We start from the raw sequence: 27353 nt of genomic DNA, 5'->3' as shown, positions 1-27353 counted from the left end.
ATTTGAAAAGTTATCTCATTTGATACATAGACTTTATCATTGTCCTTACACTCCAATACATGACCTACTACAGCCCAAAACCACAGAAACATCATTGGTCCCATTCTTAATCATGTCAGCAAATGCCAGGTAGGGGAGCCTTGGGATTCACCCTTGCAAAGCTGTAACCATTCACTCCAACACCCCTATCATGTTAGTGTTGAAAAGGTCAAGCTATTGAAACTGGTTTGGCTCAATGGATAGACCGTTGGTCTGCGGACTGAAAGGTCCCAGGTTCGATTCCAGTCAAGGGCATGTACATTGGTTGTGGGCACATCCCCAGTAGGGGGTGTGCAGGAGGCAGCTGTTCGATGTTTCTCTCTAATCGACATTCCTAGCTCTCTATCCCTCTCTCTTCCTCTCTTTAAAAAATCAATAAAATATATTAAAAAAAAAAAAAAAGAAGAAGAAGGTCAAGCTACTGACAAGTCCTATTTTTGCACCAATGCAAACCTCAAGGGCAGCCTGGACTTATCCCCCATCCCACAATAATGAGGTCCCTCTATGACCCTCCTTTTCCCAATGGCTTATAGTCAGAGGAAGCTCAGTAGACAGTCAATAATTTTATTATTGAACAATAAGGCAAGCCCTACTATGGTGACAGTTACGATGATGCAGGCAACCAGAATCCCCACCACCACTTTCTTTCCTAGGGGTGGACCGAGGATTTCCCCTCTACTTGGCATTAGCGAGGCAGCAAACTGCCCACCTCCTCTGAAGAAATGGCAACAGAGAAAACCAGCTGAAACAGAAGCTTTAAATAAGATCCAGTGTCTGCATGACATAGCATGAAGATGTCCAGGTTTAAATTAAAATCATTTGTCATACCAAGTACCAGGGAGATCTCAAACCAAATGAGAAAATGAAAAAGGACAATTAATATATGCAAAACCTGAGATGACAGACTTGCTAGAAAATTAAAGTAGTCACGGTAAAAATGCTTCAATGAGCAATTATGTAGATACTTGAAACAGCAAAAATTAAAAATTATCGGCAAAGAAATAAAGGATATTTAGTAATACCAAATAGAAAGTTTCAAACTAAAGGCTATAATTATAAAATTATTAATAATAATTATTATTATTTTTAAAACCTCCATGAATGGGACGAGTATGAAATGAGCGGGCCCAGAGAAAGGAATTGGTGAATGGGAAAAGAGAATATAATAAATTACACAATATGAATAACTGGGTGAAAGAGAATGAAAATACATAAATACAGCCTCAGAAATCTGTGAGAATATAACAAAAGACCTGGCATTCATGTTACTGGACTCCCAGAAAGGGAATAGAAAAGGGGCAAGTTTAAAAAGTACTTGAAGAAATAATGGCCGAAATCTCCCCAAATTTGGAAGTGATATAAACCTACATATTCAAGAAACTAAGAGAATCCCAATGATGAAAACCACATAAATTATATCAAGATGCATTTTAGTCAAACTTGAAATCTAAAGACAAAGGAAAAAATCTGGAAAGCAGCTAGTGCAAAATGACACCTTACAATTTGAATGACAGCAGATCGCTCATTAGAAATCAAGAAAGCCAGAAAGACTAAGAACAAACTCTTTTAAGGGCTGAAGAATAAGAACTGTACCCCAAGAACCTCATACTCAGCAAAAATGTACTGCAGAAATGAAGAGAAAATCTATATCTCTGCAGATGAAGAATTTGTCATCAGCAGATCTACCCCCAAAAGAATGGCTTACAGAAGAGGTTATCTAAAACAAAATGAAATTGTTGTAGGTAGTTGTTTTCTTATTGTTTTTAAATACATTGGCATGTCCGAATGAGAAAGCAAACATGGTAAGCAAAAATGTGGGTAAGTGCGTAAGATTTCCCTCTCTTAAGGTTCTAAATTATTGTTGACAGTTGAGGTAAAATTTTAACACCATGTGATATAGTTTTAAATATATGTAGAAACATTTAAGGCCATTATATTCTAAAATGGGAAAGGAGACTAAAGTGATATAAAATAACATTTCTATACCCTGATAACATGGTGACACCAGTAGGTAAGTTATTATATGTGTAATTCACACTTAGAATAACCACAGAAAACCCTACAAGTAAGTAAAATTAAATCCTAAATATGCTTGAGTTACCCCAGGAAGGCAGGAAAATAAAAACAGAAAAAAATTCATATGGAGAACACACAAAGGACAAAAATAAATTGGAGATTTAAGCCTTAAACGATTGTTAAATGCCTTAGTGTATATACAATTAAAAGACAAAAATTGGCAGAAGAAATTAAGAATCATGACCCAATTATATGCTGTCCATAAGAAACTCACTTCAAAATAATGATATAAACAGTTTGAAAGTAAAAAAATGGAAAAATAAAAATCACAAAAAATTAAGTAAATTAGAAGTTGATATATTATCCTACCTAATAAAAGAGTAATATGCAAATTAACAATCACTCCACAACACCCACAAGCCACGCCCATAAGCTATGCCCACCAGCCAGTAGAGCGAGTATGCAAATTAACCTCAACCAAGATGGCTACGGCCACAAAGAGCAGGAGGGAGGCTTGGGTTTCCCAGGCAACGGAGGAAGCCTAGCTTTCTGCCTATCCTTGCCAGCCCAGGCCTCCACTCAAGGCTACAAAGTTTCAGTTATAGAAGGTAAACCAACCCAAACAGAAATGGCGGCAGCCACGGAGCTGGAGAGAGCTGGAGGCTGGGGTTGCCCCTGGCAATGGAAGAAGCAAAGTTTTCCCACACACCCTGGCCACCTAGGCCTCCACGTAAGGCTACAAAATTTCAATTATAAAAGATTGCCGAAACCAGTTTGGCTCAGTGGATAGAGCGTTGGCCTGCGAACTGAAAGGTCCCGGGTTCGATTCCGGTTAAGGGCATGTACCTTGGTTGCGGGCACATCCCCAACTGTGCAGGAGGCAGTTGATCAATGTTTTTCTCTCATCGATGTTTCTAACTCTCTATCCCTCTCTCTTCCTCTTTGTAAAAAATCAATAAAATATATTAAAAAACAACAACAACAACAAAAAAAACACCCCAAAAAGATACATAAATCCCAATAGAAATGGCTGCAAGCCAGGGAGCGAGCAGGAGGCTTGGCTTTGCTCCAGGATACAAAGTTTCAATTATAGAAGGTAAATAAATTCCAGATACCAGGGCCTCCACTTGGGTCACTAATGGGTGTGGCTGGCATGCAAACCACCACAGGCCCCTATCCCAGGTCACCCCATGCCCCAAGAGAACCTTCACCCTGATCCAGGACACCCTTCAGGGCAAACCAGCCAGCTCCCACCCGTGCACCAGGCCTCTATCCTATCTAATAAAAGAGTAATATGCAGATTAACTATCACTCCCACACACAAGATGGCTGCCCCCTTGTTGTCAAAGATTCTGCCCCTATCTGGACACAAAATGGCCACTACAAGATGGCCAGCAGGGGAGGGAAGTTAGGAGGGACCAGGCCTTCAGGGTAGGGCTCTTGGAGAGGGGGATCCAGGCCTGCAGCGAAGAGCAGTTAGAGGTGACCAGGCCTGCAGGGGACGGCAGTTAGGGGCAAACAGGCTGGCAGGGGAGTAGTTAGGCATTAATCAGGCTGGAAGGGGAGTGGTTAGCAGGTGAGCAGGCTGGCAGGCAGAAGCTTTTAGGGGCAATCAGGAAGGCAGGCAGGTGAGCAGTTGGGAGCCAGCAGTCCTGGATTGTGGGAGGGCTATCGGACATCCCTCGAGGGGTCTCACATTGGAGAGGGTGCAGGCTGGGCTGAGGGACACCCCCATCTCATGCACAAATTTCGTGCACTGGGCCTCTAGTATAATAGATAAGATAAACTTCAAAGCAAATAAAATTACTAAAAACAAAGAGGAACATTATCTATATTAATAATAGCCTAGGTGGCATCACACCCTCATGAATCACGCTCTAATATTATCACAAGATGACCGTCACAAAAGATGTTTGTCACAAGATGGCTGTCCTAAGTGGCTCAATGGATAGAGCATTGGCCTCTGGACCAAAGGGTCCCAAATTCGATTCCAGTCTGGTTGCAGGTTCCTCACCAGCCCAGGCCCTGGTCATGGTGCATGCAAGAGGAACCAATCGATGTGTTTCTCTCACATCAATATTTCTCTCTGTCTTTCCCTCTCTGTTCCATTCTTTCTAAAAATCAATGGAAAAAATATCCTCAGATAGGATTTAAAAAGAAAAAAGCAAGACAAGTTACAGAATGGGAGAAAGCAAATCACATATCCAACAATATATTTGTATCTAAATTATATAATTTGGGATTCTCAAAACCCAATAGTAAAAAAAAAAAAAAAATCAATTTGAAAATGAGCAAAAGGTAGACATCTTACTGAATAGAATAAACAGATGGCAAACTCACTCAGGAAAAAAAAAATCTACTACATCATTAACCATTTTGGAAATACAAATTAGAACCACAATGAATTAGCATTATATTCCTATGTGTATGGGGCAAAAAGTAAAAAGTCCTGACACCTCTAATAGCTTTAAAAAAATTTTATTTTATTGATTTTTTTACAAAGAGGAAGGGAGAGGGATAGAGAGTTAGAAACACTGATGAGAGAGAAACATTGATCAACTGCCTCCTACACACTCCTTACTGGGTATATGCACACGAGCAAGGTGCATGCCCTTGACAGGAATCAAACCTGGGACCCTTCAGTCCACAAGTCCATGCTCTATCCACTGAGCAAAACCAGTCAGGGCTTCAATCTATTTTTTGTTTGAAGATATATTTATACTTGGTGCCACCTTGTGTCAGTCAAGACCCGATAAAGTATATTGGTTAGTGAGTTTTTCAGTTGCAGTTCAAGACTTCCCATCACCCCAATAAACAAATAGCCTTACTAAGCAGAATTTATTTTATTGTATGTGTTTCGTAAAAATTCAAGAACCACAAAATATTTCCAAAAATTGTAATTTGTTTTTAAAGTAAACAAACATAATGTATTAATTAATGCACAGTCACAGAAAACACGTATGAAAACATCATGTCTATCTCATGTCTTCATAAATATAGAATCACTCATGGTCTATAAAAACCTTCTTGGGGTTTATTGTTATTATTATTATTATTATTATTATTTACAGTAAGTTTACAATGAAGTAACTAGTGCACATTAGAAATCTAAACTCTCATGCTTTAAAGTGCTTTCCTCCTATATGATATAACAGTTAATTGGGAGGCATTCTGAGGCCATGCTGTATTAACAGAGGGGAGAGGAGAAATCTTAAGCACTGTTTTCTCAATTTTCCTGGCAGTAGACAAGTGGCCTTGGCCTCAGATGTTTCTGTAACCTTCTATTTCCCTCGCCAAGATCTCCTAACCTGTCACAGCATCTCTGCCTATGACATGCAGTATCCACGGAACATCAGGTGCTGCGGGGTCCTCAGCACGTTTTCAATTTGGGCTGTCAGCAGCCAGGGCAAGGCGAGACAACAGTGACAGCACGGCAGACAATCTGACATTTATTTGTTCTTTTTTTCCTATGCAACTATATAAAGTTGTAAAATTTTTATCAGTAGGAATGTCATCAGTCCTTCACAAGAGGGCCAAGTCCAAAAGGGTATGAACAGAATAAATAATTATTCTTGAGAACATTTGCATCACTCTCAACCATAGTGTTCAATTTTAACTATGTGCTGCTGAAATTTAGGCATCTCTAATTGCTAATGGTGTTTTTCTATGGGAAAAATCCCTGTCTTATTGTCTTTCTCATTTAATATCAGTTCACAGACTCTTAGGCTATGGGCTTAGGCAGATGTCTACTCTGATAGACCCGTTTGGACTTAGTTTACTAGAGTCTTCCTTAATGAGAACTGGAAGGCATTGAGCTGAATATATTGATAGTGCAGATATTGGTTTTTCTACACCTGGATTAAGCTGACATCCACAGGCATACTTCTTCCCAAGGGATCCCCTGCTACACATGCACACACTACACCCATATGTGTTAATTGAGACCTCTGATGAGAAAAAATTAAAAGAATATTGTACACTAGAGAATTTAATTCATATCATTAATATGAGTTCTTTTTGAGTACTAGGTTTCTAACCCATTTCATTTCAAACTTTAAATAACACTGAAATTCTCAACCAGCTGTAAAGAAGGTGATTTCTTGTAGTAATTTATAGATGGATTCATAGAATATATAATATTATATATACATATACACGTATATGTTTATATATGACATATATGTATACACATGCATGTTTATATGTGTATACATATATATGTTTATATATGTTAATATTTTAAAAGAATAAGGAGTTTATTTTTTCTATCTCTTATGGGAATTATCAATATCTTGACTGGTAAAATGTTAATCTATTATGTTAAAATAATAGCACTACATTGTCTGCAAAATTAAATATACATCTCTCTATACAACTCAGCAGAAACTGTGATCCCAATATTCTCCTTGATCTCTCTTTCAATACTCTCCTATATATCTAATGCTGCTACAAAACTGGGCTAGCTTTATGCTATTACTCTGCCTGCAGTGTCTTTCCAGTCTTCTTTATTTTACCTAAGTTCTGAAACTTACTTAAAATATGTTTTCCAAAAGTCTTTGAACAGTTGATCTCTGGAATTGTGGCTTGGAGAACTCTGTGGACCTTTGTCCCAGTGAAACAGCTTTATCTGGTGAAATTAGACAAAGAAGTAAACAACCTCTTAAAGTCCTATAAATTGACCTAAGGGCATATCCAGATAAGATGTATTGAAGAAAAATTTACTAAATCTAGTAAAACTAAGAGTCTGTGTTATTTGAGTCATGACCGCTCCATCACACAATGTGATGGAATCTACATTCTAAGGGAGTAACTAAAAGACTCTCTCTTCAGACAGAAGGGAACCAGGCAATGAGAGCATTATCTGCCCAGGCAAGGCAGGGAATCTGCATTTCTAATTTACCCAACTCCATGTTAGATAAGAGGCAAGAGCAGCTAAGGTTCAAGGACTTCTTTCCTCAATTCAGCTCCCACTCAGACAACGGAAACTCTACACCAGATACAGCAGGCCATGAAACAGATCCCAATTACCTTCCCTTCAGCTCATTTGTAGGACAGAGGTGCCACACCCAGGGAAGCAAGCCCTGAACAGAGACCACCACTCCTAACCAGCTCATTGCTCACAAAGTTGGGACACCACTATGGGTAAGTGGACCCTTGTCATTGCACCCAGCTCCTGAGTAGTGCCTCAGAGATTTTCCCCGGAGGACAGGCAGGCCATCACAACAGAGAAGTACTGAAGCTCTTCCGAGTGACCTGACTTGATTTAGGACAGAATATAGGGAAGTTCCAACTTAAGGATGCTCTCAAAGGCAATGAAAATTTTGGTGACATGCAATGAAGAGTCTGGTAGCTCCATGTGAGCAACAAGCTAAAATGAACAAACCAGTTTAATAGGGAGAACTGGGGGAGGGGGAGGAGAAGGAGGGCGGACAGCAGGAATAGCCACCCTGAACTCAGAACAAGTCTGAAAGATTGTCTACTAATACTTTCAAATCTACACATATTAGGTAATCATCAACTCATGCTAATGAGACCTGGGGAAATAGTAAATATTTTCACCAATTTAACCATAATTTTCTGTATTTTTCTAAAATTATAATTGCATAATTGTTGTTCTCATAAAATCAATACATTTTTACTTAGGGGAGACAATATAATACAAATTATTTATGTGTCACAAAATAAACCAACAAAAAGAAATACTTCTGCAGCTATATATTAGATAAAAATATTATAAAGAAGCTAGGATATATTAGGAAAACATTTGAAAAAAATAAAACATATAAATAAAAATTTAAGAGTTTTTAAAAGTATAGGCAAACTAATTTATGTTTAAAGAGAATGTATAAACTATATTTCCTATTTTAATTAAATTGTATTTGTTTAAATTTATATAAATGAAAGAGATTATATACTGTTTTTAGTTGAAGGTTTGTAAATTTAAATGATAGCTCTTAGATGTTTTAGTTTTCAGCTTTGTTTTTATTTTTAATAGTGGGGGAAATATTATTAGAAAGAAGTGATTATAATCAAATGGATGTTCTATATTTAGCAAGGCTTAGTATTATGGTTTCATCTGACATAAAACATCTGGAGATGTTTAGATTATATAAATAAGCAAAGCCTCTGTTTCTTACTTTAGATAATAACATATAAATCTTAATTCATATAGTTTATGCTTATTACAGGATAAGAAAAGTAAATAAAATAGTTTGGAGAATGAGATGTGCATTTGGAAAAGATGTAGTAAAATAAGAATATTTTGCCTGGCCAGTGTGGTTCAGTGCTTGAGCATCAATCCATGAACCAGGATGTCACAGTTCAATTCCAGGTCAGGGCACATGCCAGGGCTGTGGGCTTAATCCCCAGTAGGGGGCATGCAGGAGGCAGCTGATCAATGATTCTCTCTCATCATTGATGTTTTTCTTTCTTTTTCTCTCTCTCTTCTTCTCTCTAAAATCAATAGTGTACATATATATATATAATAAAAATAATATTTTAAGTACTCTAAAATATTCAGAGTTGCATTAAAAAGAACATTGTAATTGACCATTTCTTGTCACTTATAAAACAAATGTACAAACTAACCAGAAAAAAAAAAGAAACATCATGAGATTACAACACAATTGGCATGTTTTCAAATTAGAAAATGTTATAATATGCATTAACTACTTTCACCTCTAACAGGTATTCAATTCATAATCAATACAATTAAATTTATAAATGTTTGTGTTCCTTTATGTTATATACCTCAAACTCTATTTTTTTAAATAACAATATTCTTGTTTTTGAAGGATGACAATTGAGATATTTACCATGAGATAAAGTGATGATGAGACGAGGATTAATGATATCTTTCTAACAGTGTGCAAATAATAGTTTAGGAAGACACTACTGATAAGAGTGGGATTAAATGATAACAATAATCTATTCTGTAGAGTCTGAGTAATGACATATTACTATGTACACTCCCTCTATGTAGACTGTTACATACACCAGTCCACCCTCATCCTTGCTTCCTTGCTTTGGGAGAATCACTGCTTTTCAATGCAGACAGAAATCTTAAGAGCAATGGGAGAATAGGAATTGGCCCATACAACAAAGAGCATAAGATAAATAATTGCACTATTTTGTGAAGGGCATGCAGTATGGGTCAGAGTTGATTGGGATAGACAATGGGGAAGGAAGCATGATTATCTGGAAAACATTCACTCACCCAGATTTTCCCGGACAATGATCTATTTGGCACTTGCTTTCTTCATCTTTGAGAGGGAGGATTGCACCTGATCTCAATTACCTACCAAAATGACAAAATTCTTCCTCCATCAGGGAAATCTACATATTCACATGCTTCTCAAGTTCTCCAGGTATGAGGTAGCTGGCTCCCCCAAATCAGGCACAAAGAGCTGGCACACCAATTCTAGACAACATAATGTCAAGCTGCCTGTATGTTCCCCACAGACAAGGCTTATCTCATTTTAAAAACACCACAAAGAGCCCAACCAGTGCGGTTCAAGGTTTGAGCCTTGACCTATGAATCAGGAGGTCATGATTCTTGGTCAGGGCATATGCCAGTAGGGGGCGTGCAGGAAGCATTCAATCAATGATTCTCTCTCACCATTGATATTTATATCTCTCTCTCCCTCTCCCTTCCTCTCTGAAATCTATTAAATACATAGTATATACATAAACACTGAGTGGCCAGATTATTATGACCACCCCACCAGTACTTTGTTGGGCCACGTTTTGCCTTCAATACTGCGGGATTCTTCTTGGCATTGACTCCACGAGATGTTGAAAGGTGATGGGAGGAATCTGTCACCATGCCTGATGAATAGCACTGTCCAGTTCTGTGAGATTTGATGGTTGTGGAACCAGCTGCCTGATGGCTCTTTTAACTTCATCCCACAAATGCTCAAACGGATTGAGATCTGGTGATTGTTGTGGGGGCCACCTAAGCAAGGAAATGTCTCCCTCATGTTCTTGAAACCACTCCTGCACAATAGAAGCACCATAGCATGGCACATTGTCTTGTTGGAAGAAGCCATCTCCATTGGGATATGCCATCAACATGATAGGATGAACTTGATCAGCAATGATACTTAGGTATGTTGTGCTATTCAGATGTTGTCCCACATGAATTAAAGGGCCCAAATCATGCCAGAAAAACATGCCCCAAACCATAACACTGCCCCCACCATCATGCATGTGGGGCACATGCTTTCATGCTGTTTCTGTGAAATTCTCATTCTGCCATCTGCATGATGCACCTGGAAACGTGATTCATTGGACTACGTGACTTTTTCCCAATGCTCAACTGTCCAATCCTTGTGTTCTTTTGCGAGTTGGAAACGTTTTATCTTGGTAACTGCAGAAACCAAAGATGTTTGAATAGGCATTCGGCTTCCATTTTCCATATGATGCAATGAACAGCTAATTTGCCTACAAACATCAGGTGGTCATAATAATCTAGCCACTCAGTATTTTATATATACTGTATATATATGTGTGTGTATGTATATACATATGTGTGTGTGTGTGTGTGTGTGTGTGTGTGTGTGTGTGTGTGTGTACACACACTAGAGGCCCAGTGCATAAAATTTGTGCATTGTGGGGGGGCATCCCTCAGCCAGGCCTGTACCTTCTCACAGTCCAGGAGCCCTTGAGTGATGTCCAACTGCTATGGAGAAGTTCCTGCCACTGCTGCTGTGCTCACCAGCCATGAACCTGGCTTCTGACTGAGTGGTGTTCCCCCTGTGGGAGCGCACTGACTACCAGGGTGCAGCTCCTGTATTGAGCATCTGCTCCCTGGTGGTCAGTGCGCATTATAGCAATTGGTAATTCCACTGTTCAGTCAGTTTGCATATTAGCCTTTTATCCTATAGGATGACACAAATAGAAAAGTGCCCCAGTATAGAAATTCAAAGACCTGAACTCACCACTCAATTTATGCCAGTTTTCTCTGATGCACAGAAATGTTTGATATTTCATAGAAGATACATCCCCAAAGAATAAACACTAATAATATTGTATGTTCTAGTAAATTACATGCCTTTATTAAAAAAATATGAATCATAAGAATCAAAGTAAAACATGTTTTAGCTAAACTAAGATGACCATAAATGTAGTTCTATATCCGGTGCCTCAGTACAGCATCAGAATATTTGTTTACTCAGACTTTGAACTTAATTCAAAGTGCCATTTTCCCACATTTTGTTACAGCTCTTAACTAAATTTTACTTAATTTATAAATTATTTCATCAAATAAGGCATCTTTATTTTGCCTATAATAATTGGTATGTTTGGGAGAAACAGACTACAGCTATGCAAGCATTTTTAATGACAAAGCCTCATGTATCAGTCTTTGACACAATTTTATGACACAGAAGACAGCTGCCTGTGAGATTAGCAGCGATATATCTTCATTAAAGACTGCTGAGGAGAGCACAAGGATCTCAGATTTGTAAGCATATTGTTAGGCTAGAAGGAAAAGCAGTAAAGCATATTAACTTGTTTTGTTATGGGTATGAAACTTTTGTAATTAGTAGAGGAAAATTATGTTTGGCTTCTTTTAAACAGTTAGGAGAGTTAAATACAAAAATGATTTTTATGTCTCTGGTGCTTTAATTAGTGTCTGAGCTATTACTAGAGAATTTTAATAATGTTTTTAAAATTTTGTGTGTTCCATTAAGAGTGCTTTTAATTACCCACTTTTCATAAAAACTGCTCAACGTGTCTTTAAAAATGTTATCACAGTTTCTTTTACATCTTTTGAATTTTATTTGACAAGCCACCCAGATGAATCAGATAGTGCTCAACTTCTAACTCAGAAATGTTTATATATTTCAGTCATGTTTTTTAAGCCATATCTTTCCATGTATTTATTCATGGTCTCAGTCATTAATTCTCCTTAAGTAAAATTGTTTTAAACCTCCAATAGCATAATCTATTACTGGTATTTGTACCCATGCTAATGCTAATGGTGCCACTATTACTACTACCATTAATAATACTAATCAGAATAGCAGTAATGCATTTTCCATTCTTTCTCTGGTCATGCTTTATTTATATATTTATGTATTTATATTTTATTACATTTATTGGGGTGACATTGGTCAACATGATCATATCGGTTTTACGTGTGGGTTTCTATGTTACAAGATCTGTAAATTGTACTGTGTGCCAACCACCCAAAGTCAAATCTTCTCCTGTCACCTTATATTAGGGTCCCCATATCCCCCACCCCCTTCCCTTTGGCAATCACCACTGCTGCTGTGTTCAACAGTTTCAGTTTTATATCCCACATATGAGTGAAATCAAATGGTTCTTAGCTTTTTCTGACTGACTTATTTCACTTAGCATAATATTCTCAAGGTCTATCCATGCTGTTACAAATGGTGCTATTTCATTCTTTCTAAGGGCTGAGTAGTATTCCATTGTATATATGTAATTCATCTTCTTTATCCAATCATCTATCACAGGACACTTTGGTTGTTTCCATGTCTTGGCTATTGTGAATAATGCTGCAATGAACGTAGGGATGCATATATCTTTGTGAATACATGATTTCGAGTTTTTCCAGTATGTACTCAGGAGAGAGATTACTGGGTTGTATGGTTGCTCTATTCTTAACTTTTTAAAAAAATTTTATTTTATTGTTTGAAGTAATAAAAATAGTAGTACATATATCAAATCCCCCCCCCCCCATTAACCCTACTCTATCTTCCCCTACCCCCTGGCACATGCCCTCATGTCACTCCCACCCTCAGTGTCTTATGCCCATTAGTTGTGCTTGTATGCATGCATACAAGTCCTTTGTTTGATCTCTTAACTTTTTGAGGAATTGCCAGACTGCTTTCCATAGTGGCTATACCAGTCCACATTTCCCCTTTTCTTTACAGCCTCTCCAATACTTGTTTGTCTTGTTGATAATGGCCACTCTAATAAGTTTGAGATGCTATCTCATTGTAGTTTTGATTTGCATTTCCCTAGTTGCTACTGAAGTTGAATATCTTTTCATATATCTATTGGCTCTTCATATGTCTTCTTGGGAGAGGTGTATTTTCAGGTCCTCTGCCCACTTTTTGATTGGGTTGTTTATTCAATGTTGAGCTTTATGAGTTTTTTATATATGTCACTTTTAGCCTATATTAAATTCCCCTATAAAATGAGTCCATATCTAAATTTTCTATTATGTACTGACTAGAGGCCTGGTGCACAAAATTAGTGTATGGGGGAGGGGGTGTCCCTCAGCCCAGCCTGCACCCTCTCCAATCCAGCAGTCGGACATCCCTCTCACAATCCAGGACTGCTGGCTTCTAACCACTTACCTGCCTGCCTGCTTGATAGCCCCTAACCATTCTGACTGCCAGCCTGATAGCTTCCTATCTACTCCTCTGTCAGCCTGATTGATGCCTAACTGCTCCCCTGCTGGCCTGATCACTCCCAACTGCCTTCCCTTGTGGGGCTGAAGGAACTGGGCACCACCATCTTGTGGCTTTGGGTGCCACCACCTTGTAAGGGATTGGCAGTCAATTAACATATCCCATATACCTCTTTATTGGCTGTGTGTGGGCACTGCCATCTTGTGAGGGCATGATGGTCAATTAGCATATCTCTTCTTTATTAGATAGGATGTCTATAAATATTCCAACAAATTATTATAAGGTATAAAAGTTTTATAATAAGGTTTAATATCTGGTAGACTTGTATATCAGTCAGGATTATATCAAGGAAGCAGAACTTTTATATTCAATGTGGCAGAAATTTGACTGCATGTAACTGGGGGAGATGGGTGAAAAGACTCTGTAAGTCCTTTATCTTTTCATTCGATGCTGAACCTTGAAGTAAAAGGGCAGGCAGTCAAGTAGAGAAGATGGATGTAAAGTGGAGAAGAACAAGGGCAAATTGCAACAAACTGCCAATAAACTGGAAACTAACTGTGTTAGTCTCTCACCGCTTCAAAATTTGATGATGCTGATTTCCTGCAGAAAAAGTTGGCAAACGTCATCACAGACCTAAATATGTATCTAGCTCAAGAGTTGGGGGAAGATGGAGTAGCTTTTTGGCAAGCAGCTGCCCAATGCCAATGAGGTGAGCCAGCAGATAAATATCAAGATGTGTGCACTGAAATAGCACCTGGTGCTTCTTCACAGGCCTCTGACTATGGAAGCAATATGGATGCTACATCAAATTGCACACAAAGTATCTCTAGTGGCATACCCTAACCAGATATATAGGGAAGGGAATTTTGGAAATATAATTTAGCAGAGCCACAGGGATGTATAATAAAGCCACCACAGTACAACTCATAAACTCAGCATGCAAACAGAACTCCTAAAACCATATGCAGCTTCTAAATAAAATAAGAAGGGAGTTATGTTCCACCAAGCCTACTGTAACTTTCCCACATGCAACCGGAAACAAACTTACTCTTTCTCCCAAAGAAGATTCTAAAGTTCTCTTTCACTTTTAGTTGAAGTTCATTATTTTTCTAACTGAATATCACTACTCTATAATTTAAATGCTGAGATACGAAGTTAACTCCTATAAGCATAATTCATTATAGTTGGAGATAAAATTTGGGGAGAAGTTCTTTTAAAAAAATATATATTTTATTGATTTTTTACAGAGAGGAAGAGAGAGGGATAGATAGTTAGAAACATGGATGAGAGAGAAACATTGATCAGCTGCCTCCTGCACACCTCCCACTGGGGATGTGCTTGCAACCAAGGTACATGCTCTTGACCGGAATCGAACCTGAGACCCTTCAGTCTGCAGGCCGATGCTCTATCCACTGATCCAAACCGGTTTTGGCATGGGAGAAGTTCTTATACATACTGTTGAGCATTTAGCTAAATTACTCCATGATATCGACACCTCAGCATCCGTTTTGTTTGGCCAAGTGGCTTGTTGGATCTTAAGCAGATATTGGTCCCACATAGGATCAGCCCCAATTCTGCTCCAATTATCAAAATCAATCACCAGTACAATAACCTGTTTCCTTCTCAGTTGACTCACTGACATGAGGAACCTGTAGTATTTATGTGGCAGTCTCACATTTACATGAATGGAACCCTAATTTGAAATTAATAAATGTGCATTCTGGTGAAAGCACCCCTAATTTGAAATTAATAACTCTTATATTACCAGAGCCCAGCAATGCAAGGGTAGGAAAATAAAATTTTCTCAGTTAATTAACATTTATCTGTATAAATATATTGCCACTCCATGCCCCGTTAAAAAGTTTTGTTGTAAAGCTGAAAAGTCTCCAACTCAAGGCCGAGGCATGTCCATCCAGCTTCTGAGAGTCACCACCTGAGTGCTCACCAGTGGGACGCGAGCCCTGCATGTATAATAAAGTGTAAACTATGGATGTGCAGGCAGGAGCACCTTGGTCTTGCCAGGAGAGCTTTAAAAATACTACTTTGTGGATTTCACCCCCAGAGAGTCTTACATAATTCATCTAGGGTGTGGTCTGGGCACCAGGACTTATAAAAGCTCCCCAGTGGTTCAAATGTAAAATCAAGATTAAGTAAAATCAATGCTAATTTAGTCAATCTGTTTTTTTGTTTGACTTGTTTCCCTGTTGAAAAAACTGAATAAATAAAATGATTGTGTTGGAGTTTCTGAATAGAAAAACTCACACTACAAAACAGTAACACCTTTAAATCTAATAAGATTCGAGAAACAACTCCAGATAACTAAGAATCAATTAACAGAACTTATTCACCAAGGTTCTCTTTTCTGGAGACATTTTTGGTAGCACATTATCTATGAGTTTGTGTTCAACGAGAAAAGCAAAGCCAGATAAAGGCTGTTTCTAAGACTGTTGTAGTTTATAGGATGCTGGCCTTGAAACATGTGGGGCAAGCAATCAGGAAGTAAAACTCGTATGGGTCTCAAAAATAATTTTAAAATGGGACATTGCTTCTCTCCTTATCTTCTTCAATATTCTACATGGCATCATTTATACTCATTTTGCAAGTTAATTATTTTTACTTCATCTAGAATAAATCCATCTGAAGATGGATTTAATTTTTATTCACCTCTTATTTACATTTTTTCCTGTTTGATAAGCTTATTTTAATTTGAATTTCTCTTTTACCATCTTTGTCCTTTGACCATTCTCCTCCATATCTCTGTGCAGATTATGTGCTCTGCCATCCTGAAGACATTATTTTATTGTAACTCTCCTGCCCTGTGGTAACATGGAAAACAGCACAGGTCTAGTCATCATCCCAAATGACCATTCTACGTGGTTTTCTTTGTCCCATGCAGCATTTTTCCTTGTTGCTGTTTTGTTTTGTTTGTCAGGGTGTGTGGGGGGAGGTAAAGAGTTTCACCTTGTTGGAAACACATTTTCAGACAGTCAGTGCATGCTACCGTTTCTGTGTGAAATCTCATATGAGGTCTCATTTCATCAGCTGGGGAGCTCAACCACCTCCCATCTCTGCAATGAAGTATGCCTCCTGGCTTGTCACATCTCATCAGGCAATTTTACCTGCCTTGAGGTTGAAGTCCGAGGTGACAGTGTTTATTTATATGCTAGTAAGGGTTAGGTAAAAGGCTTTATCAAACACTTCAAATATTTTGTAAAGTTTGATTTTTAGCTTACATGTTGAAACCATCTTAAAAGTGTTTATGAAAAATTTCCAGAGTTAAGAAAATAGAATGCAGAGAGTTATTTCAAGATATAGGCTTTTTGAGGAAAGCAGAAAACCAGAATGTTGGTCTAAAGAGGAAGAATGGCTAAAAGATGAAGACATATTGATACTTCCAGCAGAGGAAAAGGATGCAGTAAGCATTGTGTCATTTCTGGAGCACTAATCATATGTCAGGATTTTAAGTAAATTATTTAAAGTAAATTTGTACTCCAACCTCATATTATCAATTGTGTTCTTACTATTATCACTAGTCTTATTTGATGCATTTGAAAATGATCAATTTGAGAAAATAAGACATTAAATCACTTGCAGAAGATCACACAGCCAATAATTTAATGCAAATAGAAGCTATTTGAGTATTGAGGGCCTAGGATATTAATAATTTTTATCTTGTAATGGAACAGAGAGATAGGTGAAATATGCCTTGCTTACAGAGACACTCATTTTCCACGTTCACATGAATATTGTATACACGATGGCAGGCAGGTCAAATGTCCAGCCCACCTCGAGTAGTACCTGTGTGGGACAAAAGTCGGAGGCAGGTTAGTATACAAGTCCAGAATCCAACAGCTCTAGGAGACACTTTTTACATTCTTTTCCTATTCTGGTAATTTGTTACAACCTCTTAAAAATGTTTTAGGAAGGAGCCACATGCAAAACAAAATTAGGAAGTAAAACTGATAGAATTGAAAATGGTGATGGATAAAATGACAGAGTAAGTTTATCTTGTTTTCATCATAGCCCATTGAGGATATTATTAAAATCCCAAAGTTTTCTGAAAGTGTTATGCTAATTTCTATTAATGCATAAATGTAAAAGACTACCTTTCGATCATTTCTATCATATTCAATTGATTGATTAAAAAGAAGCCTTTGAAACAGTTGATCTGGTTTGGGTGTGGGGAAGGAACAGTAAAAGTGAAAAAACCACAGAAAGATGAAAGTGAGACTGATGCAAATATGGAGCCTAAAGAAAAGTATTGAGGACACAGTGAAGCACAGTGGGAAGCAGTAAAGCATGACTCCCTCCTGAGGAGAAGTGAGACCGCCTGAAATCCCATGCAGTCTTCCTGGTGCCTCAGACTGAGCAACTCAATATGAGCAAGAAGCTCATGCTGTGAGTAAGGAATAGAATTATTTCTGAAAAAGATACTGCAAGTCAGAGAAAGACAAATAATACATGATGTTACTTATATGTGGAATCTGATGACCAAATAAATGGAGGGACAAAACAGATTCAAAGATATGGAATCATGGAACAAACTGACAGATCTCAGATGGAAGTGGGGGTTGGGAGGAGGACATGAAGGCAGAGATTACTCAAAGACCTTATATGAATATATGCATAGCCCATGGACAAGACAATAGTGCGGTGAAGGCCTGGGACAGTGGTGGGGTTCTGGGGGGCAACGAGGAGATATTGGGGGACATCTACAATACTGTCAACAATAAAAAAGGAGATATTGTGATCCATAATCAGAATGGTTATTAAGCTCTCTGTTTCTTTCCTTCCCTCTCTCTCTCTCTCTCTCTCTCTCTTCAAAATGCATATTAACAATGAAAATATAAATAATATACTGTGCATTTCAGTTATGGTTAACAACTTTTAAGTAATATATTTTTTAGGAAAATTATCATTAAAAATTATCTTTAAGTTCAACATTTCCCCTCTATATTACAATATCCATTCCTCACTGCCTCTTTCCCCCATTTTTAGCAAAGTGTTTAAATGTACATATTCATTTACCTGAATTAATTTTGTCACTTAAAATGTGTACTTTTGAGCCCTAGCATGTTTGGATCAGTGGATGGAATGTGGGCCCGTGTGAGCCTATTCTCATTTATTTTTTTTCTCATGTAAAAGTTAAAGCCCCTTATGGAAAAATAGAACTCCTGGGACCATGGAGCTCATTATCCCAAATTCCTTTCTTAATCTTTTGTGTCTCTTCTATACTTGTCCTCTTCTCTTATTTGGAGTCTGGTCATATTTTTCCTATCAACCCTTTTTCATTTAATTTAATTTTACTTTATTTAAATTGTTACATTTAAATTATTTTGTGGATTGTTATTACATTCAAATTGCTGCATGTGATACAAATTTTTTACTGCGTGTAACTTACTGCATACAATATGGTTTGGACTTTTCCTGTATTTAAAATAATACACTAAGAGTTATTTTGGTTAATTGTCATTGAACTAGTCAGAATAATTTGTGTATAAATATAAAGATTATTGTTAGTTTTTCATTTTATATATTTGCTATTATCACATGTATCAAAAAATTATATGTTATAAATATAAGAAATATGTCATTTTTGATCTGGGTTGTTTTTTTATGACACATTAAATATAAATGAGGAGGATATATATGATGGAAAATATCAGAAGTAACAATATATAATTCAAAATGTCTGCAGAGATAAGTACTCAATAAACCAAAAGTAAAAAATTCAACAAAATAGTAATAATTATTGAATATGCCTTAAATCATATTACTATACTAAGGTTCTAATATTGCTCTTTCACAGGTATAAATTGACATAACTTTTATTGAGGACAGTTTTACAATTTAAGTTTTTTTTTTTTTTTACTAAAGAATTTCACTTGTATGGATTTAGTCTGAAGAAATAATTTACAACCTGTAATTCTGCAACTGTAAGTTAACTCTAGGGACAATGCCTAAAATGGATATCTTTTACAATTCTTATGTATTATTTAAAATTGAAAGTGTCCAAATGAAATGGTTGGTATAGGTAAACAATTTTGTAATACAACATAAGGGGATAATATGCATGTATTAATAATGCTATATAGGACATATATTTAATAAAGGGGACACATCATTGTTGTTGAGCTGTAACAAAAATAAAATACTTATGTTCTGTTAGGGCTTTTTGAGCAATTTTTTAAAAAAAAATCTGGGGTCTGGCTTAAAAGTTGAATCTGGAAGTTAAATAATGATAATAAAGCTATTAAGAACTTCAGGAAGATGTATCTGAAGTTGAAAGTAGGCCATTGTTTTTCTAAATACTGAATTAACTAACTAACTAACCATATATATTTATATCTATCTGCACAAATTAAGATATTTTTTATTTCCATGCTTACCACCTATTTAAGGACAAAACTTCATGAAAACTCACAAATCCATAACATTAAATAAATCCAAGAAACGTTTAAATACTTAAAACCATTAAATACTGTTAACATCATATAATAGAAGAGAAATATATGAATTTTAATCATTCACCAAGGAATCTATATCTAACTGATGAGACAAAAACTCAAAAAGTTTGTGTTTCATATTCATTTTTAAAAAATATATTTATTGTTTACACCAAATTAATAATCCTAATTCCATCCCTGTGGTCCCTCTGACCATCTGGTAATCAATGCTCACATCACACTAAAAAACTGCAAGCCTGAATGAATTATAATGGGAGATATTAGTGAGCAGATTACAATTCCAATCTTCAAACACAAGATGTGAGGGAGTTCTTAGCACAATAAGCAGTGTGTAGTAAGAGAGAGAAGTTTCTGAAACTTGGGCAGTGAGGGATAAAATCATTTCATCTTATATAATAAAAGCCTAATATGAAAATCGCTGAGCAGCCTAATATGAAAATGATGCACTGACCACTGGGGGCAGATGCTCAATGCTGAGGCTTCCTCCAGCCTGCAGGCCCCAGACCATCCAAGGCAGGTGCCAGTGTGTGTGTGTGGGGGCTGATTGCCCCACTAATTGCCCGCAGAGGGAGGCGACTGGCAGTAGCATCTGGGGTTGGGGCTGTTGAGTGGGTGGCGCCAGGTTGGCCAGGATGGGTGCCAGTGAGGGGGTTCCTCAATTGCTTCACCGGTCGCCCCACAGATCAGCCCTGATCTCTTGCCAGGCCTAGGGACCCTACCCGTGCATGGATTTTGTGCATCGGGCCTCTAGTTTACTTATAAGAATTAGTTGTCTGTCATGCCATTACCTAGAAAGGGAGATGGGGTTCTGTGCGGAGGGCACCAGCTGAAGGCATCAGGAGAGCACTGATCCATAGTAAGTTAAAATTGTCTGAGTACCTTCCACATCCTGATTTATTCACAGATAATTCTTACAGTAAATAACATGTCAGTGATTTTTACTGGAAGCGTAGAAAATAATATATATTATGTTCTGATTTACATATACCAGCATTAAACTTTGTAACTGTGGCACTGCTGATTAGAGGCTCAGATATTTGTAAGCTATTTTTTTTAAAACCAATCTTACTCCAGCTCTTCAGCGACAGCTTCAGGGTACACAGACTTAACATTCTCATTACAAACATTCCCCCCCCCCATTTCTGTTTGTATATAATAGACAGATACCTGCTAAAGCAGAAATGTGAATTTAATCAGATGCAATACAGCATCTTTAAAAAGGTAGCATATATCTAACACCTGTCAGCTCATCAATGTTTGGTCTACTACTCTACAAATTACTACATATATCATTCCTGACACCTAAACTGACGAAGGGAATAAAACACAACTTATAAATTTTGTAAGACTTACAAGCAGGACATATGCAGCAGAGTATCTGTTCTCAAGCTTGGTCTTAGAACCCCTTTAAACATTTAAAAAGTAATGACAACCCAAAACAATTTTTGTGTGTCTGGGATATATAAAGTTAAATTTTCCTTCATAAATAAGTTGGAGTACTTTATTTACATATATATATGCACCTACATATATATGTATAGATATATTTACATATATACATATGTATACACACATATACACACATATGTGTGTATATACATACGGATATGTATATAAATTTTAAAATTAAAATTGGAAATTTAAAAACTGCACAGAGATCAGGGATGGAAGGCATGAGAGACAGTAACATAAGCAAGTACAAGCCTATTAATACAAGACAGTTGTCTAGGGCCGTGGTTGGCAAACTGGGGCTCGTGAGCCACATGCGGCTCTTTGGCCCCTTGAGTGTGGCTCTTCTACAAAATACCACGGCCTGGGCGAGTCTATTTTGGAAAAGTGGTGTTAGGAGAAGTTTAAAAAATTTGGCTCTCAAAAGAAATTTCAATTGTTGTTCTGTTGATATTTGGCTCTATTGACTAAAGAGTTTGCTGACCACTGGTTTAGGGCAAATGCATTGAGAATGTAGCCAGAAGTTTCTGAGCCTCTTGGTGTAGAGGGCAGGAAAATATGAAGGCACTTACAAGACCACAGGCACAAATTGAACACCTTAGACTACCAAAAAAGGTTTTGTGATTGTGGCCGTGATTTTAGCAATGATGGTTTTATTGTAATTTAAGATATTGGATTGTATCAGCTGAGATTCTTCTGAAACATTAGTGACTATATATTAAAAATTTGACCATCAATTCTTTTAGTGCTTGAAATTGTTCAGCCTATAAACTGTCTGTGAGAACATCTAATGGATACATAGAAAAAAAAATCCCCAATTAGTTGTCAATTGTTACTGGTCTCACATATTTGTGCCTTCTATTGCTGAATATTTCTAGGTTTTACTTGTTCTATTTTTATATTTTATATTCAAATATTTAAATATCAGAGATTTCTATATTAACATTTTATTTATAGAAACATTTAATTGAATTTTAATATTAAAAACTATTCTAAATATTATTTTTCAGATCAATAGTTAAAATTAAATGTAAAACCCTAGAAGGTTAGATATTAGAATGGAGTAAACCAAGAACAATCATGTGGGTACATTTAACCAGAGTATTAACAAATGGACAAGTCTTTTGGTTATGAAATATATACGTATGAATTCAAATAGTGCCATTAGAGCATTATTTTTAAAAATTTAATTGTATCATAATTAATTATCCAACTAATACATCCTATAGTCTTCAAAAATGGTTACTAGGTACAGCATGGTTTATTTCAAATAGACATCAAACGTTCAAATTTATTTTATGGAGGTTTGCGTTGAACCTACTTTTGCCCCAACCCATATCTCTGAAAATGGGTTAATATATAAAAAAAATATAAAGAAACACATACAAGTTAGTAGCAAAACAACAACCTGGGGATGAATTCTTTTTATGCTATTGCTGTTGTCCTTCCCAGAAAAACTTACATGGTGGATCTAGTAAGTTTACTTATATAATTTAGGGAAAAGAGGATTCTGTCCTTGAAATCAGTATAACCAGACTTCTTAGAACTCATCCTCAAATCCACAGACACTCATGTTCCATTAATGTTCAAATCTTGTTCCTGTCATCTCCAAACTACATCTGTGACGCATCCTCATTTTTCTATAGCCACAGTGTCTTCATTGTTTAGGGGAGTGCACTGGCTTCCTTTCTAGTTCCCCTGCTTTCTTTCTGCAGCCTCTCCATTTAGCAGGTGGAAGAATCCTTTTTTAAAAAAACACCAAAGTACGCTATTCCCAGGGTAAAGTCAATGAGTTCTCATTCTACTTAGAAAGCAATGAAAGCCTTTTTCCCATAACCTATCAGTCCTGACATGACCTAGCCCACTTGGTTGATTTCATCTCTTAGAAACTCCCTGACACCTTCACTCTCTTATGAATACAATAGCTTTTGGCAACTCCAAGAACACACATGCCACATTCTCCCTGTTTCAAAGCCTTTGCATTTATTATTTGTTCTCCCCCCTGCCACCTGGCACGCCTGGCCCTGAGCATCCTGCAGGTCTCAGCGGAAATGTCATCTCTCCGGAAGCCATTCTCCCTGTTATTCCGCATCACAGAATCACAACTGTGTCTTCATAGCATTTAAACACTCTGTATTTATTTGAGTCATTTGTTGTATTATTTTCTGTTTCCTACACTAAAGTATAATTCCTCTATGGCAGGTATCCATCTGTCCTGCTCATTTATATGACCCAGAGTGAAGAGCACTAAGTCTAGTTTCCACAATGTTGAATAAATAAGAGAAAAATAGATGTTAAGCATTTCCTTGGTACTTTACAATATATGTTATATTGTAAAATATATGTTTCTTTCATATATAAAAGGAGATGAGCCATTAGGAAAGAAACAATTTAGAAACATTTTGAATCTGGGGCAGAACTCTAGAGGCAGAAAAACAAAATTAGCCAAAAATGAAAAACAAACAAACAATTTTATCCTTTCTTATTTGGGTGCAATGAATCTATTCTGTTGGCAATTATGACCCAGCACTGTTTGAATATGATTGTGTGTTTCTTACAATATCAAACTTTTTAATAAAAGTTGTTTAATTAGGAGACTTATATAGATAGGAAATAAATAACAAAGGCTTTCATGCTAAGCAAAATAAGCCAGTCTGAGAAAGATTAATATCACATGATTTCACTCATTTGTGGGATATAATGATCAATGTAATTTGAGGAACAAGAATAGATCCAGAGATAAATGGCGGGGGAGGGGGGTTAGAGAGCAATCAAAGGACTTGTATGCATGCATATTAGCATAACCTATGGACACAGCCACTGGGGTGGTGGGGGCTTGCCGGGGTGGGATGGCTAGGGCAGGGGGTCAATTGGGGAAAAGGAAGACATATGTAAAACTTTAGGCAATAAAAAAAGATAACAAAGGTTTCCAATATTTTTATGACCAATGTAATAGTCAGTCAACCAATATTAGTTAGTAAAAGTGATTTTTTAAATACCATAGTTAAACATAAACCTGATTTCATTATTCTACTATTTAATGCTGTTTAATAAATTGAGATTGAGTAATAACCAAACTCCTTTGATAGTGTTGACTATCACATAATATTTGAACTCTGGTTACCTCTTTTTTTTTCTTTTTTAAACAATCTTTATTGTTCAAAGTATTACATATGTCCCTTTTTAACCCTTGTTCTCTCCCACCTCTCTCTCTAAGCCTTCACCACCCTATTGTCTCTTTATGGATTATGCATATACACATATGAGTTCATTGGTTGATCTCTTCTCCCGGTCCATTCTGCCCTGCCTTCCCTCTGAGATTTGACAAGCTATTCGATGCTTCTGTGTCTCTGGGTCTATTTTAGTTCATCAGTTTATGTTGATCATTGGATTTCACATATGAGTGAGATCATGTAATACTTTCTCTGACTGATTTATTTTACCTAGTATAATGCTCTCTAGGTCCATCCATGCTGTTGCAAACGTTGAGTGTTCTTTTTTGTCTGTTTATTTGCCCCACAAAGACATCTTTTATGTAAACTACTATGTCCATTTGTACTGTGCCACCTGCAAGCTGTCTGCTCATGATTCAAGATTCAGCATATGTGTAACCTGCCTTGTCCAACTTTCTTATAAATATTTAGGTGAGTTAAGCTCTGCTCTCTTTGAACCTTCAATTGCATTTTGAATTTCTCTCCATTTTTACTATCCCAAGGCATTCTTATTTTTCATATTTCTCTTTCTTGTAATATGTTAAGGCAAAACAGAGACCACATTTTTGTTATCCTTGCACAAAACTTAAAACAAGCTTGTGCTGCAGAACAGGTTTCAGTCTCCAAATATTGAATTGGCTTGAATTGAAAACCAGCTTCTGTGCTAATAGAGGAGTTAGCACCACTAAGAAGTTGGAGTGAAGGAGGGAAACGTTCAACACCTAATTAAGCTAAAAATCCAACTCAGCTTTCAAAACCCTAGTTGTTTCTGTGTTTCTCTCCTCGTGATTTTTAATATGTCTACAATCCCAAGAAGAATAGCATGGCAGACACAGGTTTTTGATGAAGCCCCTTCACATGTCGGCAGTGTTGTGCTCCCCTGAGGATTACACGGACACCATCGGCCTGGAATGGCCATTCTTGGCCTGCAGAACACCGCACTCTCTGTATGGCTTTAAATCCTTCCAGAATCACTAATTGGTTTTCACTTGGAGGCAGTACCGACTTAGCTGAAAATGCACCATCTGATTTGTTTTGTTTTGCTGTTCTGGCTTGATAATTTATTCATTGTCTGCTTTATCTTCAGATATAAATATTTAATCAACTTAACTTATAAATATGTCAATTTAAAAACATAATATCTATGCCAAAAGTTTTTTTCCTACAAATTTAATAGGTCAATAAATGCGTAGAATATTAGCACAGCATGGGACATTATGGACAAAAAGGTAATTAGTTAATGCAAACTTAAAATATCCTCCACATATCATAGTTTGAATGTATATTTCAAATGTTTAAAGTATGTTGCATATAAAAATTATAGGTAATTTTTAAAATTTACATTAATTAATGTAAAAAATTACGCTCTATTACAAATACTCATGAGTCATTTTGTTTTCAAAGTATATGGGAAAATTTTTGCTAGATAATTTAGTTCATTAAACATGAATTTGAAATATAAAATCATAATGCTGTGTTTAAATATATCGTGTGTTACTTTATTTTCTAAAAAAATGTTTATGACTAGAATAAAGCAGTGAGGAAAAATAGAAATTTTCTACCCTGATGAATTATTCTTGGAGGCATTTATTTATAAACTAATAATATATTTGAAAACTTATTATGTTTATTAATTTCTGAATTTCCATATGGTTAATATTATATTCTCTTTCAAACAATTATGTTTTAATTTCATGAGGGAATTAAAAAAATGAAATATAGATATTTTCTAGTTTGAGTATAAATAATCATAAGAGTAATATACTAGGTATATCCTCATCTTACCTTTAGTTTTTCCATTAAAAGTGCTGTATTTTAATTGAATTAGTGGCAAATTCAACTTATTTTTTAGGAACATATATCTGTTTTATCCTTAATTAAAAGGAGGAATATTCCTCTTAAAAGTGACATTTAGAATGTTCTTGTTTATAGCATAGGATAATTTTTTTAAAAAATCCTCTTTAGTTTCGATATTTCCTGTTTTCTCCAATACATTTACTATGGCATGATTCTCTTATTTAGAACAACTTATTGTTCTTTCAAAATTTGAACCTCTTTCCTCACAAATGATGATGATGACAAGTGATTTCTATACTAATCCAGAGATATATGTTTATCATGAAAAATTCTCTCATGATTTTTATTTCAAAAGGATCTGTGCAGACTTCATTCACATTAACTGAGTGTTAACCTTTAGCTACTAATTTAATTTACTGAAATAAAACCATTTTCTCAGCGGTCCAAAACTTTAAAACTATAGTCATTTATACCGCTCTCCCCCTGCTCCGTCGCTGGCTGATAGAGCCTGAGAGGGTGCGAACCCCATGGCGTGGTCCATGCCAGTGGGAGCAGCCTGGGATCTCGACCACTGAGTCACACCAGCCAGGCAGATATGGAGGAATCTTAAATGGTTCTTTTTATAAAAAATATTTTTTTATTGAGGGCATTTAGGGAAGACCGGGCTGTCAGGGGAGGGCAGTTGGAGATGATCAGGCTGGCAGGGGAGCAGCTAGGCATCAATAAAGCTATCAGGGGAGTGGTTAGGAGGTGATCAGGCTGGCAGGTGAGCAGTTGAGGGCCAGCATTCTGAAACAGTCTGATTTCCTGTGTAAGCCCAATCCCACAGAGGCCCCAGATTGGAGAGGATGCAGGTTGGGCTGAGGGACACCCCCCAGTGCACAAATGTCATGCACCGGGCCTTTAGTGAAGACTATAATTGGTTAAGTTGTTTCTAACTGGAATAGGGGTTAGCAATTCTCAAATTGCTTTATATGAATATTGGAATT

Source organism: Pipistrellus hanaki (genome assembly GCF_964339955.1).
Source record: "Pipistrellus hanaki genome assembly, chromosome: 3".
NCBI lineage: Eukaryota > Metazoa > Chordata > Mammalia > Chiroptera > Vespertilionidae > Pipistrellus > Pipistrellus hanaki.
The sequence above is the reverse complement of the archived record's forward strand: the minus strand, read 5'-3'. Positions refer to the sequence as shown.